The following is a 17,166-nucleotide window of genomic DNA, read 5'->3' on the forward strand; positions in this document are numbered from 1 at the left end:
AGTTCTCGAGAGGGCATAACTCGGGAATGGCAGGTACAGGATAGTAGACTTAGTTAGCTTGGGATTAGTGGTATATTTGTTAGTGGTATCACTGTGCTGATAGGAGCTCATCAGATGCTAGTGTTGGTGGTATGAGTTTAAATAAAATTAGATTGACTTATAAGTACTTTTCCTGCTTATTACTTATGTCTTTATGAATATAAAACACCTGTAGGTTTTTTACTATTTTTACAACCTTAACTACTTTTATGACAAGAAGTCTCTACAAGAGGAAGATTTAGAAAAAGCTACAATAGTTATTATAGATAGAAGACTTTGATCTTGTACTATCAGTAACGTAGGTATAAGTCTAAGAGCTATCGTACAATAGAAGAAAAACGAGAAGTATCATTCCCATCACCAATAGCTAACTATCCAAAGAGGAATCATTACAGATACCTAGAAACCACCCTTATTAGGGTAACTCCACTCAGAATCAGAATCCCTGATCTCCAACACCCTCCTCCAGCTGCCTTCTGTGGCCCACCTATCATCACACATATCTATCTTGGTTGCATCCTGAGACTATGATGCCACAGATCTGAAATTGTCAGAATAACATCTTATATCTCGTAACTAGCCATTCAACCAGATTCCGTTTGTGTTAGGCGGAAGCACCCTGATAATTTTCAGAGTTGTCTAGGCTAAGCAAAATTCACTTTTGTAGACAGAGATTGTCTAGAAAGGCTCAGACTTTACTCGTTTCATTTATGACTACTAAGAGTGAAGTGAAAAAGGTAAAGTAGAATAAAATAGTAAAGATAAGATTATATTGTTAAGGTCTCTTCTCCATTACTTAATCATGTCTAAAGCTTAGAAGGTACTTCGATATTTTTATTGTATATTTGAGTGTTTGCAGACTACATCTATTTATTTTACAACTATGTACCTCTCTGATTATAACTTACAATATCAGGTATTCTTAAAAGATGTAAACACCTAAAGGCCTTGAAAATTACCACACCCTCTTCGGCAATTACGATATAACTAACTAAGAATCATACTGTTCCCAAGAGTAATTATCCGATCATTAGAGTCTTTAAACTTATGGCCTAGTTCTCAAGTCGAAATGAATTGACCCCAATTGTCTCCATCATTGATGAAATGATCAGTTTCATTTGCAGGTTGTATCTGCAAAGGTAGTCATAATCACAACCTTCTTAAGTCACCTGACTTCAATCTTTATTACTTCTTACCCAACTGATAGATATCTTCCAGAGAACTTCTTACTAATTCGAGGAAATCAATTCCACTGGATTGACAGAAAATCCCTCAGTTGGCAACCTTTGGTTGCTCTGGATAACTCTGTGAAGTCGTGTATACAACCTTCTTAAGTCACTGACTTCAAAGCTTAATATCTCCTGATCCAACTAATAGATTCTTATCTAGTAACTTTCCTTGTATAGAGGACAGGATCATCTATAGGATCGAATTATAACCCTTCAGGGTGAACACATAACCTTCAGAAAGATATTAAGTGATATTTCTATTAAGCTAATTAACTGAGATTGATATCTATGATAACATGCAGACCCCGTAAGGGGGCCAGAAGGTGGTGTTGAAGATGAGGGATTCTAATTCCAGGTGGAATTATCCTACTTAGAGTGATTCCTAGGTATCTGATCCCAGTATTCCTCACATGAGCTCCTTCCTCTTAAGGCTTCCCCCCAAATGCCTTTTGGGTACATATAAAATAAATTATAAATTAAACTTAAAATTAAAAACAATAAATCATTAAACATCAAACATTAGTTCCTTTAAGACCCGATGAGAGCTGGATGAAAAACCTTCCACATTTACTTGACCATGGTAGGAAAACATTTTCTTCATTATCCTTCCTCTGCCTGTCATGGCATTTCCAGCTTATCATGGTGGAACTCTTCCAGTATTTCCCTTGTATTATCTATGCCTGTAACAGGTTCCCAGGTATTCTCATCTTCAGAACAACCTCGCCATTTAACAAAGTATCATAGTTTGCATACTACCTGGTGGTGACCGCCTACTCTCTTTCGGTAAGAGCTTATCTTGCTACTTACAATTTTCTCTATTTTCCATTATAAGACATCCTCAATATCCTCCGGTTCTCCAGAAGGTTGTTGTCAGTCCACACATACCAACTCCTGGTAAGATTCTTACCGAAATACATAGAACACTGAGTATACATTCTATCGATCCGAAATGTTGAGCATGCAGGCACGGTTTTTTCGTTTCTCTAAGAGCACCAATGGCTGATATAATTTTAGACTGAGTTTCTTTGACTTTCACCATGTATGAATATTCTTTGTGTTTAACTTTACCTTATTGCCAATTTTGAAGTCAAGTTATTGCTTGGCCTTTCTATCATATTATTTGGCCATAGCCTCTCATATCTGTTGGAGTGATTGACTTGCTTGCTCATAGATCATTTTTATCCAGTTCACATAGAGTGTGGCTCCTGGATTTTGCTTAATATTTTGCACAAGGATTTCTATAATTCTCCAACAAACTTTGACTCTATATCTGAGACAATTTCTATTGATAAGCTATGTAGCTTCCATATATCCTTTATGAAAGCTGTAGCCACATCCTGTGTAGTGGCTATTCCTTCTAATCCAATGAAGAGGGCCATTTTTGTAAACCCATCAAGTACTACCATAATTTCGGTACAAACCTGACTTGGCAGTAACTGCCTAAGAAAGGTGACGGAAATTAATGTCCCTGCTGCATAGGGCATTGAAAGAGGTTGTAGTAGACCATATTTCATGTCTCATGGGAATTTGTTATGTTGACAATCATGACACCACCGTACATAAACGTTTACCCAATCTGCCAGGCTTTTCCCATCGAAGTTCTTCATAATTATCTCAAGGGGATTTTCTTGTCCGAAGTGTGCTGCTATTTTAGCATCATCATACCATTCTGCTATTGTTGTATAAAGATTCTAGTTTTTTGGTATAAATAGTCTTTTCTTATGGTAAAGCAACTCATCAGATAAGGTCTAGTCTTTCAGGAAAGGTTTGCCACCGCCTTGCAGTTTTTCCAACTTATTTTTTCTTTTAAGCCATTCTCTATCTTCTAGAATGGTTTTTAGGATTTGCTCTAACAATTTTGGATTGAATTTCTTCAATTCCTTACACGCTAGTTTAACACCACACATGAGGGTTCGTTCAAGTATATTTCCGCTGCATCATAGCAGTATGTATTCTGCTCTATTGATGCATGTAACTGGCTGACTACCAGTTCTAATTCTCAGATAGTAATAGCCCTTATTGCAATGTCTGTACTGCTAAATCCCGACATACCTCTTTCAGTATCTTCCAGGTTATCTATTTCTATCATATTTGTGGTATTGATTTTTTCTACCACTAATTGGACAATTCGATCGCTGGCTTTGATGTTGTGATCCGCATCTTGGTGGTTAAATACCAATTCTTTGAGTTCTCCAGTATAATCTACATCAATTATACTGGCACCAGTAGAGATACCACTTCTAACCACTAAGCCATATCTTGGGGCAATTCTCATCTAAGTTCTAACTGGTAGCCTAATTGCGATACTGGTTTCTATAATTAACTGTCCCTGAGCTGAAATTATATCTTCCCAAATAGTATAAAGATCATGGCCTACTGCCATCCTTGAACCTTTGGTTGGCAACCTAGCTCTTCTGTCTAACTGTTTTACTCGAATCACTGAGTCTGAGTCATTCCAATTTGCAGTTTTCCTTTATATCCTCTGTACTTATATCATCTGCTGTGCTACTCATTATTAGGCATATTTGAATTTTCCCTTCTATAGTTCTTGTTACTGAACTGACTTGGAAATATTCAGGTTTCAATATCACTTGTTTGCAATGTGCAGCTCCCTCCTCAGAACAGTATTCCAGCTGTCAACTCAGTGCATCAGTTTTGCCTCCTCTTATACTTGGACAGTAAACAATTTTGAAGTTGTAACCTACCAACTTCTCCGCCCAACGGATTTAGTACCTACTCCAGACCTTCTAGGTAAGGAAATATTCAAGGTTTTGGTAATCGGTGTCTACAATTATTGGTTTCTCAGTTCTAACCAGGTATTACAACCATTCTTTGAATGCTTTCAACATCGCCAACAGTTCTTTGTCATAGATCTCATAATTTCGCTTTTCAGAATTTAGTTTACGCGAGTGAAATTCTACAGGATGTAGTTTGTTCTCTACAAATTGAAAGAGGATTCAGCCTAAAGTAAAGTCACTAATATCTGTTTCCACTACCATTTGTCTTTCTGGAAAGAAATGGTGTAAAATTGTGGCCAAAGTAAACCTTCTCTTAAGCTCCTAAAAGGCCTTTTCCTGTTCCAGGCCCTACCAGAACTTCTTGGGATTACCCTTTAATATTTCTGTAATTGGAGTGCAATTCTTTGAGAACTTTTCTTTCTCTAAAACGCTAGTAGATATTTGTGAATTCTTGAAATATTTGAACATCCTTGACCAACATAGGTGATTTCCAGTTTAATACCGAATCCACCATTTGGGAACTCATAAATATCCTATCAACGGCTATCATATAGTCTAAGAACTTTACCTCTTTAACGTAGAAGAAGGATTTCTTTATTGAAATCGTGAGCTGAAAATCTGCCAATCTTTGTAACACTTTTGTTACTAGCTCAATATATTCCTTCTTATTTTTAGAATAGATAAAAATGTCGTCAAAATAACATACACTCCTTGGTCTAGAAATTTCTGACGGACCTTATTCATCGTGTACTGAAATGTAGCTAGAGCATTGACTTATCTGAAAGACATTACTTTATATTCGTAATATCCATAACATGATCGGAAGGCCGTTTTCTATTTATCCCCTTCCTTGATTTAGATGAGGTTGTAACCATCTGTTAAGTCAAACTTGGAAAAGATACTAGCTCCTGCTACGCGATCACATAATTCTGACATCAGTGGTAGTGGATACCTATTTAGGATAGTTATCTTATTTAGATTTCGGTAGTCCACTACCAGTTGTAGTCTTCCATCTGCTTTTAGTATAAAATGGATCCAAGTACCAGCAGGTGATTGACTGCTCATAATCTTTCCTTGTCGTAACATATCGTCAAGAAATTCCCATAACAACTTAAGTTATTTGTCAGACAGGGGATAAATGCGTCCCCAAGAGAGTTTCACTTCTTCAACTAATTTAATTTCATGATCGAAGGTTCTTCTAGGAGTCACTTTTTCCGCTGTTTGTAAGAGATAAAGCATTTTGAATTTCTTGTAGTATTTTGGGAGAGAATCGAATTTGATCTGATTAGGATCTTTTATTGTTCTAATTCTTCCTACTTGGATCGCATTTTCATTCCCAGCAACTGTCTCGTTATATTCAAACATATCTGCGATTTCTTCATTTTCTTCTTCTATACTAAATTCACATTTGTGATCTTTGAATTCTCACTTTGTACGTTCTCCAATGTTGGATATGGAGTGTTCTGAATGCTATCACCCAAAAGGAATTATCATTCCGTAATCTCTTGCTGCTGCAATTTTGAATGCAACTTCAGACATGTGTTAGTTTTATTCTATCTCAAGCTAAATAAGATACATGTAAAACCTTTATTCTGATGGAGCTGGTACTCCATCAAAGCCCCGAATATTAACCGAATTTAGTCTCTCTGTGAACAGAATTTTTAGTTACTTCAAGAGTTCTTTATTAATTAAGAACACAGTGGATCTTGGATCTAATATTACTAGTATTTTGTAGTGCTGACAATTTGGGTTTATAATATAAATATAAGCATGTCCCTTAGAACAGTTGTATCTTGTAGGCTTTGGTGTGCTAAAAGCATGTTTCTTTGAATAAGGCATTGAATCGTCACTCTGTCATTTCAGCCTATCTGAGGTGTGATCACAAATAGAATGTTTGTTACCACCCCTGCATAGTTTCAACCACTTAGGTCTCCTCAGACGAACTTGCTTTCTTTTGATATATCAAGCAGTCCACTACTAGCAGTCTTTACCCACTACCGTGGGGTTCCCATACCTTCCACTTTTACTATCTGTAAAACTAATCTAGGGGGTGTCTGCCATTGTCCTTATATCATGGAAACAAAAGCCAGGTGTGTAAGGCTGGTCGGCTGTCTCTTTGATAACCTTCCTAGGTTTATTCTCCTCTCTCGCTGAACTTTAGACAGTGTCCTTACTTTATCAGATTCCATTCTGTACCACCGCAGTACTAAAGAAGCAGTAACTAAAGGTAAGATCTAGAGCTCTTGTACCTATTTTTCGTATAGATCAAAAATGTGCTTCATTTTTCTTCTAGATTCTTTATCTTAGCCCTAGTGTCTCTCCCTCCAGTACCCTTGGTGCTATCTGTTTCCTGTCTACGTTTTAGTCCTTATCAGAAACCTTTCAGTTTCCAAGTCACGTGCCTGACTACCCCAGTGGACATGCACTAGATCATTAGGAACAAGCTTTCAATACTCTCTTGGGAAGTGTAGAGGTACCGCCAATGTCTACATTCCTCTTTATTGATCCCCTTGACCTTGTGGCAAGAAGGATACATGTACTCCCACTCACATCATAATTGCAAGGTTGATTAGTTCACTTCGATGTCCTCTTTTGCTATTGATTTAGACTCCTAAGGAGTTTGTCTCTTCTAGACTACCTGGACACCATCATTGTTGGTACCAATAAAATGACATAAGTCATTTCTTTATCTTCAGCTACTTCCCAAAGCTTGTTGTACCTTGTAACTTAGATGATAGAGATCTTTCCAGGATGGTAGACTCTAGTCGCCATTTTGGGCCTTGGTATCTTGAATGGGCAGTCATCTGTCCTTGTCCTAGACATCTGAATTTGTCCCCAGCAGGTTTTGTACTAGTGGTTTTATTTTCCGCAACAAGTACAACTGCCTTTGTGCTTTTTTTCTTTAATTGTTGACTGAGAGATTCCTTCATTAGCTGTTTTGAAGTTTGTATGTGTCAACTTCGTAGTCCCAGTAGATCTCATTGTGGGTTTCTTGGATTCAGGTTTCCACTTCCTTTTTTGGAGGGACCATCTCCCTTTATTAAGGATTTTTTCTTTTTTACCTATGGTTGATTCTTGTCCACAGATTTTTTGTCTGAAAATGTTTTTACAGGTTTCTGACTTATCATGGTCTAGGTGGTCCCGTTCCTGCTATTCCTCCTTATCCCTTCCTGCTTTCCAGACTGCCTTTTTCCATTCTCCATCATTATCATATTTGTACAGAAAAAGTCATCATCTAATCTTGGAGGGCAACTTTCTATCGTACACCATACGCCAGACACCCAGCTACTCCTGCTAGTGGAGCATAGAGATTCAGATTATGCATTTTTCCTATAAACATCTGAATGTCATTTTTATACTCAACTAATTTCATGCCCTGTATGACTTTATGTCCTTCTTTAAGGGAAATATATCAACTAGTAAATTCATATTCAAACCAAGTCTATGAATAAAGTTTTGGGTCTTATTCTTCTCTTCAGAAGGTATCTATTACACGCCGATACCATACTGCTATCAGGCTGACCTGATTCCCTTTGGTTCTACCCCGGAGTAGATGATACGTTCACAATCATCATCCTAGATCCTGGGATTGTATTCGAAATAATCTACACATTGGGTTAACCAATGGTAGATACATTGACTGGTCATTGCTTCAAAAAATAGGAGTGTGTCTACTAGTCACTTAACAGTTTGGTTTAATACTTCTACAAGCACATCAGCTGTTCCACGTTATTCAGGGGTTAATCTCCATTTAAATCTGGATGGTCCCCTCCAGGCTTTCTTCAATTTCCATTATTGTAACACATTTGCAAGGTGCTAATCATGTTATCAGTAAATGGTACGATAGTTGGCAGGTGGCCTGCTCTACCAGAAAGGATGTGAAAGCTGTGAACTAAAGGAGGCTTTAAGGGTGTACTGAGAAACAAAGAGGTAATTGTTCAATCAAGTATATTGAAATACTGTCTGTCAAAGTCTGCCTTTTCCATCATGGAAACAGGCTGTCTTTAAATACACAAATCCGTTCATCTCTAGTATGAACGAAACTAATCAAAGATATCAAGTGATACACTTTGGTAAAATAAAACAATACTAAGTATCAAACAATACTTAAAACAAACCTAGTATCAAAGTGATACTTAAAACAAAATATAAAACAAAACTAAGTATCAAATGATACTGAAAACAAACCAAGTATCAAAGCGATACTTAAAACAAAACATACTACAAAACTAATAACCAAGTACCCATACCTGTTACATTCCCTAAATTAAAACCACTATTTAAACAAACAAAACCTAATAATCATCAAAAGCGGAGTCTGAGAAACTAAAAGCTTCAGTTTCCACTATAAGTTCTTCATTATAAGTGTCATACCAGGGACAAGAAGAGATAATAAGAAAACAAGGAGACTCAAAGAAATGCAAATCACAGTAATCATGAATACCAGATTCATGTTGTATGTCTACCCAAGCGTTACTGCAATCGGGACAGTAGTCTACCGAGAGGATAGTAAAGTAGTCTTCAGGTTAGATAACATTGCGGTTCAACAACAGTCCAACAAGCTGTTATCACAGCCTCATATTGCGTTCTACATAGTTTGACATCGTTATGATATTCGGATGGTGGATAGTAATTAGACGCAGTTGTTGAGGGCTTGTTCCATTGCCTGGTTTTCTTCCTCGCTACTCTCGAATTCCGATTCAAAGTATGGTACCCAAAATCCATCGCTGGCTTCCAGTTCAACTTGCCAGTACTCAGTTTCTAGCATCGTTGGTGACTAGCACATTGTGATATAATTGATCATTGGTTGTCGGGAATTGCTTGGCATGTTGTCTTTCCACCATGTGTTCACCATGTCCATAGCATGCTCCAACCATTCTAGTAGTGCCCAGCTGTTCTCACTTATTGGATAATCTTTCCATTTGATCAAGAACTGATCATTTTCATGCCAATGGCAGTGGTCTCAGATTTCTTCAACCTCTCATTCATCCTTCTTATCAATAATAATAGGTGCAGGTCAAGCATGGGTTCTTCTGGGAACTTTGAGTCGTTATTTGATTAGAAATGTTTGACCGTGGATGCATGGAAACTGCCGGTATTGCAGCTGTACATGTGTCCATCTATCTGGACAGTGTAGTTTTCTGTATGTTCATCAAAAGATAAAGTCTTGAAAGGTCCTTGCCATCGTGGTTGTAGTTTCTTGCTATGTTCAACATTGGTAATAAACATATTTCTATGGACTCTGAGTATGTCGCTGAGTGGGATAGGTATATGTTTACATCGTCACTTCAGAGCATTAGTGGTACTTTGGAATCATGCAGCTTTAGCAGCTTGGAAAATATCATTTCAGATAGCTTGGTAGCAGTTTAATTGATCATCAGAGGTGAGGATAGAGGAGTTCTTGAATACGGTTGTAGGCAGGAGAGGGTATTGCTTGCTAAAGATCGCCTTATATGGGGATATTCCAAGGGTATCTGAATATCCAGTATTGATATATACAGCAAGTTCAGCGAGGGCGGGTTCCCAGTTGGTCTGTCTTTCATTGATTATGTTCCGAATTCTGGTTTTGACTTCGCGGATCTTTCACTCAGCTTAGCCATTAGTCTCATGATGTCCAGGAGCAGCCATAATGTGGTTGATTCCTAGGGAAGTCAAGGTTTGTTTCCAAATTCTGGCTGTGAAACAGGGATCAGCATTACCGACAATAGACGATGGGTATCCATGGGGGGTAAATAGGTATAATTAGAGATTATTCCAGTTGTCCTTAGAGGAGTAGGTGACTTTCATTGGTATAAGCCATGTGTATCCAGAAAATCAATCAACAGCTACCAAGATAGTATTATAACTAGCGGACTTGTTGAATAGTCCTGCAAAGTCAATAGCAAAGGATTTGAATATCTTGCAAGGTAATTGAAGTGTCTGGGCTTTCCCTTCATGTTGTTGTGTTTATTCCTTGTTTACTTGGTAGAGTTCACATTGTTTTTACGAAATCGTGGAAATGCTTTCATATTTTGGGCTAGTAAACATATTCTGAGGCATATTAGAGGTTGCAGTTGACACTATGGTGTTCTTTATTGTGGATTTCAGTAAAGATGTATTTCCTAATAGTCATTCCATTGAACATGTGGCCCTTTGGGATGTGTAAACAATGTTCACCATAGCGAGTGCTGGTATAGACCATTCTGTTAGATATGTTGTAGGGGGCGAGATCATCACGTTTGGAGCTGTCCAGAGTATTGAAATGAATTGGGTCATAGCGATATCCTGCTATCATCTGGCTTCGGAAGGAGGAGGTCAATTTCTCCATAGTTGATCTAACGTCTCATTGATCCTCAATGAGTGATCCTCTTATTGGTTTGATAGAGTCTTCCTCTTCTTCGAAGGTTTCATAGAGCTGTCCGCAATATTCAAGAATAGTAGGTGGCATAACAGAGATAATAGTTTCGTTATTGTATACTCACAAGGGTCCGCCAAATAGTGGTCGCAAATCTATTATGAGAGGTGAGAATGGCGGTGCTAACTGCGGGAGGTATAGATAAGATGATGCATCCAAGTAGAATGCTGCTTCTTCGAGTCGTTCAAGACCTTGGTGCCGTCTTGAAGCAGGATTAAAGGTCAGAGGGGGTTGGATCGATCCATCATTAATTTTATCCATCCTCTCTTCTGCTTCTTCTGCAGTGTCGAAGCTGGTGTTTTTGGAATCATCAGCAGAGGTATAGTACAGTCGCCGGTATTTGTTGCTGAATTTGATCTTTATCTGGTAGAAGGAGCAGGTATCGAGGTAACAGTGGAACCAATAGATCCTGCTCTGTTCATGCTCATAAGGAGGTGTACTGCAAAGAGTGCAATTGTCCTTCCATTCATCAGTGATTTCTTTTCCGCATTCTGTTCCAGCTACCCTGTACATGGTATAAGAGAAAGGAGCAGAGAGGGGCAGTACTGGTAGTAGGCAATATTGGTTCTTGTTTATTGGAGGTATCGTCAGGGCTATCTTCACTTTATCTTGTATGGTCATACACAAGAGAGGGGTCCAAGAGCATCTGATTCTCATAAATGTGGGATAGTGCATCAGCTAAATAGTTGGTTCTTCCAGGAGTGTAGATGATTTTTGCATCATATTTGCTGATTTCTCTTATTCAATATGTTCTTCTCTGGCCAAGGATCTTGTCGGTTTTCAAATTAGTAAGGGGTTGGTCGTCAGTAACAATGGTGAATGTGTTGTCCATCAAGATGTGATTGAAAGCGGCAAGGGTATTGATCACTGCAAGCGCTTCCTTGTCTGTTGTTCCATAGTTCTTTTGTGAATTAGTAAACCTCCTGTTGTACAAAGCTACCAGTCTTGCCATTTCATGCAATGTTCTTTGACCAACCCATGCTCCAACCCCAACATCTGATGCATCAGTAATCAGCCAGATTGGTTCTAATTTATTATAGTCAATAGGTTATAAAACATTGGAGTTCTTGATTAATTCCTTGATGTTGGCAAAGACTTAGTCATGAGTATGGATCTAAACAAATTATGCATTGCTGGTAAGGTCTGTGAGAGGTATAGTTACTGTGGAGTGGTGCGGTAGAAATTGTGAGATGTAATTGACAAGTCCTAGGAACCACATTAGTTCCTTTTGATTTCAGGGGATTGTCCATTCCGTCAAACAGGTAATCTTTCTAGGGGCTGCATGTATTCCTTCGTCATCTATTACATGTTCTAGGATGCCAAGCCTGTCGGCAAACAGAGTTGATTTGTTTCCACTGACATAGAATTTAGCTTCCCTTAATTTAGTACATGCTAAACCTATATGATATGCATGTTCTTCCTCAGAGTTGGAGAAGATAAGGATATCATCAATATAAACTCAAACGAAATGGTGGAAGTATTCGCTTAGCTGGTTTTCCATAATGAGCATGCAGGTGACAGGGGCATTCATGTCTTCTTGTAGCATGAATTGGCTAATGAAAGTTCTGAAAGATATCTTGAAACTGTTATAGCCTTCACTTTCTAAGTCTAACCTTGTCTGAAAATAAGCATCACTTAGGTCAATCTTACTTCAAAATCTTGTCTGTCCTACTGCATTCAGGATCTGGGTTTGGTTTGGGATAGCTGGGGTCCATAACTGTATTTTCATTTCTTAATTTTAGGTCAACCACGGGGGCGAATTCTTTTGCCATCCACCTTGAGTTGGACAAATATAGGTGCGGCACCTGGTGCTTCTGCTCGGTACAGGATTCCTCTTCTTTGATTTTGGTTTATCCAATTGCATAGTCGGTCTTTATCTATATCAAGAATTGAGTAAGTTGATTGGTTCTTGAGATTAGAGGGGTCCCGTAGGGGGATATGGTGGTTTATTTCCCTCATAGGTGGTAGTTCTTCTGGGATCTGATCAGGGAAAACAACAGAGTATTTGTCCAATAGGCATTGGGCAGTTGCTTCACAGACTGTAGCATGGTATTCTCTGCTTATTGGTTTAAATAAGACTCTGACCTTCAGTTCAGGGAAGTCAATAGTAGATTCTCTATATCTGATTATGGCTTTGTGGTGGTTTAGGAATGGCATTCCAATAAGGGCATCATTTTTGGCCAGGTTTCCTACCAGCATTTCCTAAGGGGGAATGGTAGCAGAACCAAGTCAGATAATAGCACTACAGGTTTTATGGCTTGTGGATTGTGACCCTTTTACTGCCATATTGACTGGTATGGACTGGTTAATGTCTCGGGTTGGGAGCCCATAGGCAGAGACAAATGCATTGCTGATCATATCTCTTTCAATTGCACCAGTGTCAAATAGGACTCGAGCTTTTTTACCATTGATCAAGATAGTACCTTCTAGGTCAGTGTATGTCTTGAAGGTAGCAGGAGGTTAGACACTGTTGTATTCCACATCGATATACCCAATATAGATTTCCTCATATTCACTGAATTGGACATCATCACTATTACTCTCAATATTATAGGCCGATACTTCTTGCTTAATTGCCTTTCCTTTTCCCTTCTTTGTAGGGCAATTCTTTGCCAAGTGTTCTATTTTTCCGCATTCAAAGCATTCTCCCTTCTGTCGTCTCAATTCTTTGGTGGATTTTCTTTTTTTCTTGAAAACTTGCAGTGTATCTTCTTCACAGTTGTTGGAGGACTTGTGTCGTGGTCGTCTGTTACTGCTAGCGGATGCCTGTGGGTTGTATGCCTTGGCTTTGTGGAGGATGGCAACCTTTTATTCTGCCCTTGCGATTATTACTGACATAACATCATCATCTTCCTCCCGTGACTCTATCTCTTGCTGGTGGGTAGGATGCATGGCATCGTAGAATTACCGCTTAAGAATATAATTGGAGATGCTTCCTTTCTTCATTCAGTCCTTATACATTAGGAGATCTGTAGCTATGTCTGTGATTCTTTTGACATGTGCTTCACTAACTTGGTGAAGCTGGTTGGATTTGTTGTATAGGAGGTCATTCATGATAGAGGATCGAAATTGATTCTTGAGGTAATTGAGTACTGTAGATCCTCTCAATTATACATTTCCACCATATTTCTTATAGCATTGGTGGTATGCATTGGTTGCCTTTCCTTCGCAGAATGATCCAATATATAATCCAGTTGTTGGATTTTCCACATCTATTTTTTGTAGAAGAAGGTAGTGTGTAAGTTCAGTTGCCCATCAGTCGACAGCTTCAGGCTTGAAATCTTTTCCTTCTCCTGTGAACTTTACCAGGAGGTGGAGTTTGAACTTAGGAGGTTCAGGTACTTCGGGTTTCTACTCTTCTTCAGGTCATGCTTGAGACTTTCCTCCTACTGAAGGTCCTCCACCAGTGCTAGCCATATCTGATTCGCTACTGGTTTCCAGGTCATTTGGGGGATCAAAGGTAGACTTCTTTGCTGGAATAAGTGGGAATTCTCCTAGAAATTGTGAGACTTCCGTGTTTGCAGATTCTCCTGGCTCCTTAGCAGAGCGTCGTGGTTGTTTCTTTCTTGTGAGGTCTTGTTGTGGGATCTGCTTCCCACTCCTGGTTGTCAAAGACTCTATATTGGTTTTGAGACGAAGCTGAATGTACCGTGATTCTGCCGCTTCTCTCCGCTAGCACTCTGAGATGGATATCGATAAGTTAATCAGGCCTAAATCCAGAGACAGGTTCTTAACCACTTGCTGAAGTTAAAAAAATGTAACTGTTCACAAGATGCTAATCACATTATTGGTAAATAGTACAATAGTTGGCAGGTGGCCTACTCTACCAGAGAGGAGGTGAGAGCTGAGAACTAAAGGAGGCTTCGTGGATGTACTGAGAAATAAAGAAGTAACTATTCAACCAAGTATATTGAAATACTGTCTGTTGAAGTCTGACTTTTCCATCATGGGAATAGGGAGTCTTTAAATACACATATCAGTTCATATCTAGAATGAACAAAACTAATCAAAGGTATCCAGCAATACACTTTGATAAAATAAAACAATACTAACTATCAAAGAATACTTAAAACAAAACATAAAATAAAACTAAGTATCAAATGATATTTAAAACAAACCAAGTATCAAAGTGATACTTAAAACAAAACATAAAACAAAACTAATAACCGGGTACCCATACTGGTTACAATCATCATCCCCATTATGTTCACTCCCATCAATCAAGTTGCCGCCCTGTATTATTGAAGTTGGAAGTTCTCCTTCTCTCTGCTTTCCCTTATTTTGAGTTCCGATTTCCTCAGATTTTTTCCTTTTTGCAGCATCTTCCTGTTCTCCTCAGACTGACTCCAACATGGTATGCTAACTGCTTAGTTATCCACTATCTAGTGCTTTACATTTGTCAAGTACTAGGGATAAGGTATCAGATATATGGGTTTGATCCCTTTGAATGGTATGGGTAAAGTCACCATAGCGATCTGGCTCCCATTCTTGTCAGCCTACCAGATTGGATATCAAGTTTCATATTGCTTGATTATGTTGGGTCTTTTGTGCTCTAAACTCCTGGAAAGCTCATTCCCAACTGAAATCTCACTGGAAAGCTTTTTGCTACAGTTGGGTGGTTACCTCCTCGTGATTCTCTTGTCATGAATCTTGTGCTGCCAATTTAGCAACTATTTCTCTATTAATTTTTTTTTGGATTTCTGACAGTTGCTTCCACCACTGTACACTGATATAACATAACGGCTATGTCATTGTCATGTATGTCTTATCCTTTCAGCAACCTTTGTTGAACTTCTATCAGCCCTGAAGTATTGGCTGGTGAGTTGACTGACAGATTTTCGAAGGCAATGTTAGCAGTATTGATACTGGTTCAAATATCCAACCGTATTTGACATCTTACTATTACAATCCTAGCAGCAAGTTTTGCGAGTTCAGCTGCATGGGTATTTGGACGTGGTGTAGAGGGTCCTGAAATGGGAAAAGGGGTCCTTGAAGATGTTGGAGTATTGACAATTTTGCCTACTAGTCCTCCGAAGGGTTTTCAGAGAGCCGGAGAGAGAGAGGACGAATGACTGAGAGTTGTGAAGTGGTGACCTTCAGAGGTATCCATTGGGTCCCCTGAAATAATCTGCTTAGGAGGTTGTAACATCTCCATTTGTTCTTTTACGAGCTTCTTTTTCTCATATGTGAGCTAGAAAGCCTACGTTTTTGGAAGTTTCCATTTGAGTAGGATATGCAGAGGAATACTTAGTGTCCTGGCTGCATCATAGGTAGGAAAAGGTAGGTGAATAGGTAGAGATCCTTGGTAACAAGGAGATCTAACAATATAATGTTAGGCAGAGACAACCTGATAAACCTCAAAGTTGTCTGGGCCAACTAAAATTTGTTTCTGTAAACAGAGATTGTCCTAGAAGGCTCGGACTTTACTTGTTTGATTTATGACTGCTAAGAGTAAAATAAAGTAGGTAAAGTAGAATTGAATCGTAAAGACAATATTATATTATTAAGGTCTCCTTTCAGTTGATAATGTCTAAAGCTTGAGAGGCACTTCGATATTTATATTCTGCATCTGAGTATTTGTGGACTATATCTGTTTATTATACAACTATGTACCTCTCTGATTATAACTTGCAACATCGGGTATTCTTAAAAGATGCAAACACCTGGAGACCTTGAAAATTACCACACCCTCTTTGGCAATTACGATACCACTAACTAGGAATCATACTATTCCCAATAGTAATTATCCAATCATTGGAGTCTTTAGACTTATGGCCTAGTTCTCAAGTTCAACTGAGTTGGCCCCAATTGTCTCCATTATTGATATAATGATTAGTTTCATCTACAGGTTGTATCTGCAAAGATAGTCGTAGTCGTAACCTTCTTAGGTTACCTGACTTCTACCTTCATAACTCCTTACCCAACAGATAGATATCTTCCAGAAGACTTCCTACTAATTCGCAGAAAGCTATTCCACTGGATTGATAGATAATCCCTCAGTCGGCAACCCTTCATTACTCTGGGTAACTCTGTGAAGTCGTGTATATAACCTTTTTAAGTCACTGACTTCAAAGCTCAATATCTCCTGATCCAACCTATAGATTCTTATCTAGTAACTTGTATTGTATAGAGATAAAGCTCCTCTATAGGATAGAGTCATAACCCTTTCGTTGAGGGTCCTCAGTTGTCTTGCCGAAAGCCCTGCAAATGCAAGCAGCATTGGTACAAAACCACTCAATACCAAAACTAACTTTGATAACAATAGGAGTTGAATACGGGACCTTCAGAAAGATGTCACATAATATTTCCATTGAGTCATACAGCTGAGATTGATATATATGATGACATGCGGGTCCCATAAGGGGGCCAGAGAGGGGTGTTCGAGACAAGAGATTCTGATTCTGTGTGGAGTTATGCTACTTAGGGTGATTTCCAGGTATTGGATCCCGGTATTCCTAACAGTTTGCAGCATATATAAGAGGGCACCTTTAGCGAGGTTTGGGAAGTAGAACACAGTATATCCGTCCACTACCTAAAGAGTTAGTAGGCTTCAAAGATAGCATATCTTTGGAATAGGCCATAAGTAACAGGACATTTTTGTACAAATATATGATGTTATATGTTAGAGGATCTATACAAAGTGCCAACATATTTACATACATCCTATGATAATCAGAAGAGTTCAGAACTCCTGGCAAACACTATTGAATAAGCCAATGGACTTCATAGAATGTTACAACTAGGTCAAAAAGTATATCATTATTGC

This window comes from Tuber melanosporum, assembly GCF_000151645.1.
Source record: "Tuber melanosporum whole genome shotgun sequence assembly, scaffold_81, strain Mel28".
In the NCBI taxonomy this organism is placed as follows: domain Eukaryota; kingdom Fungi; phylum Ascomycota; class Pezizomycetes; order Pezizales; family Tuberaceae; genus Tuber; species Tuber melanosporum.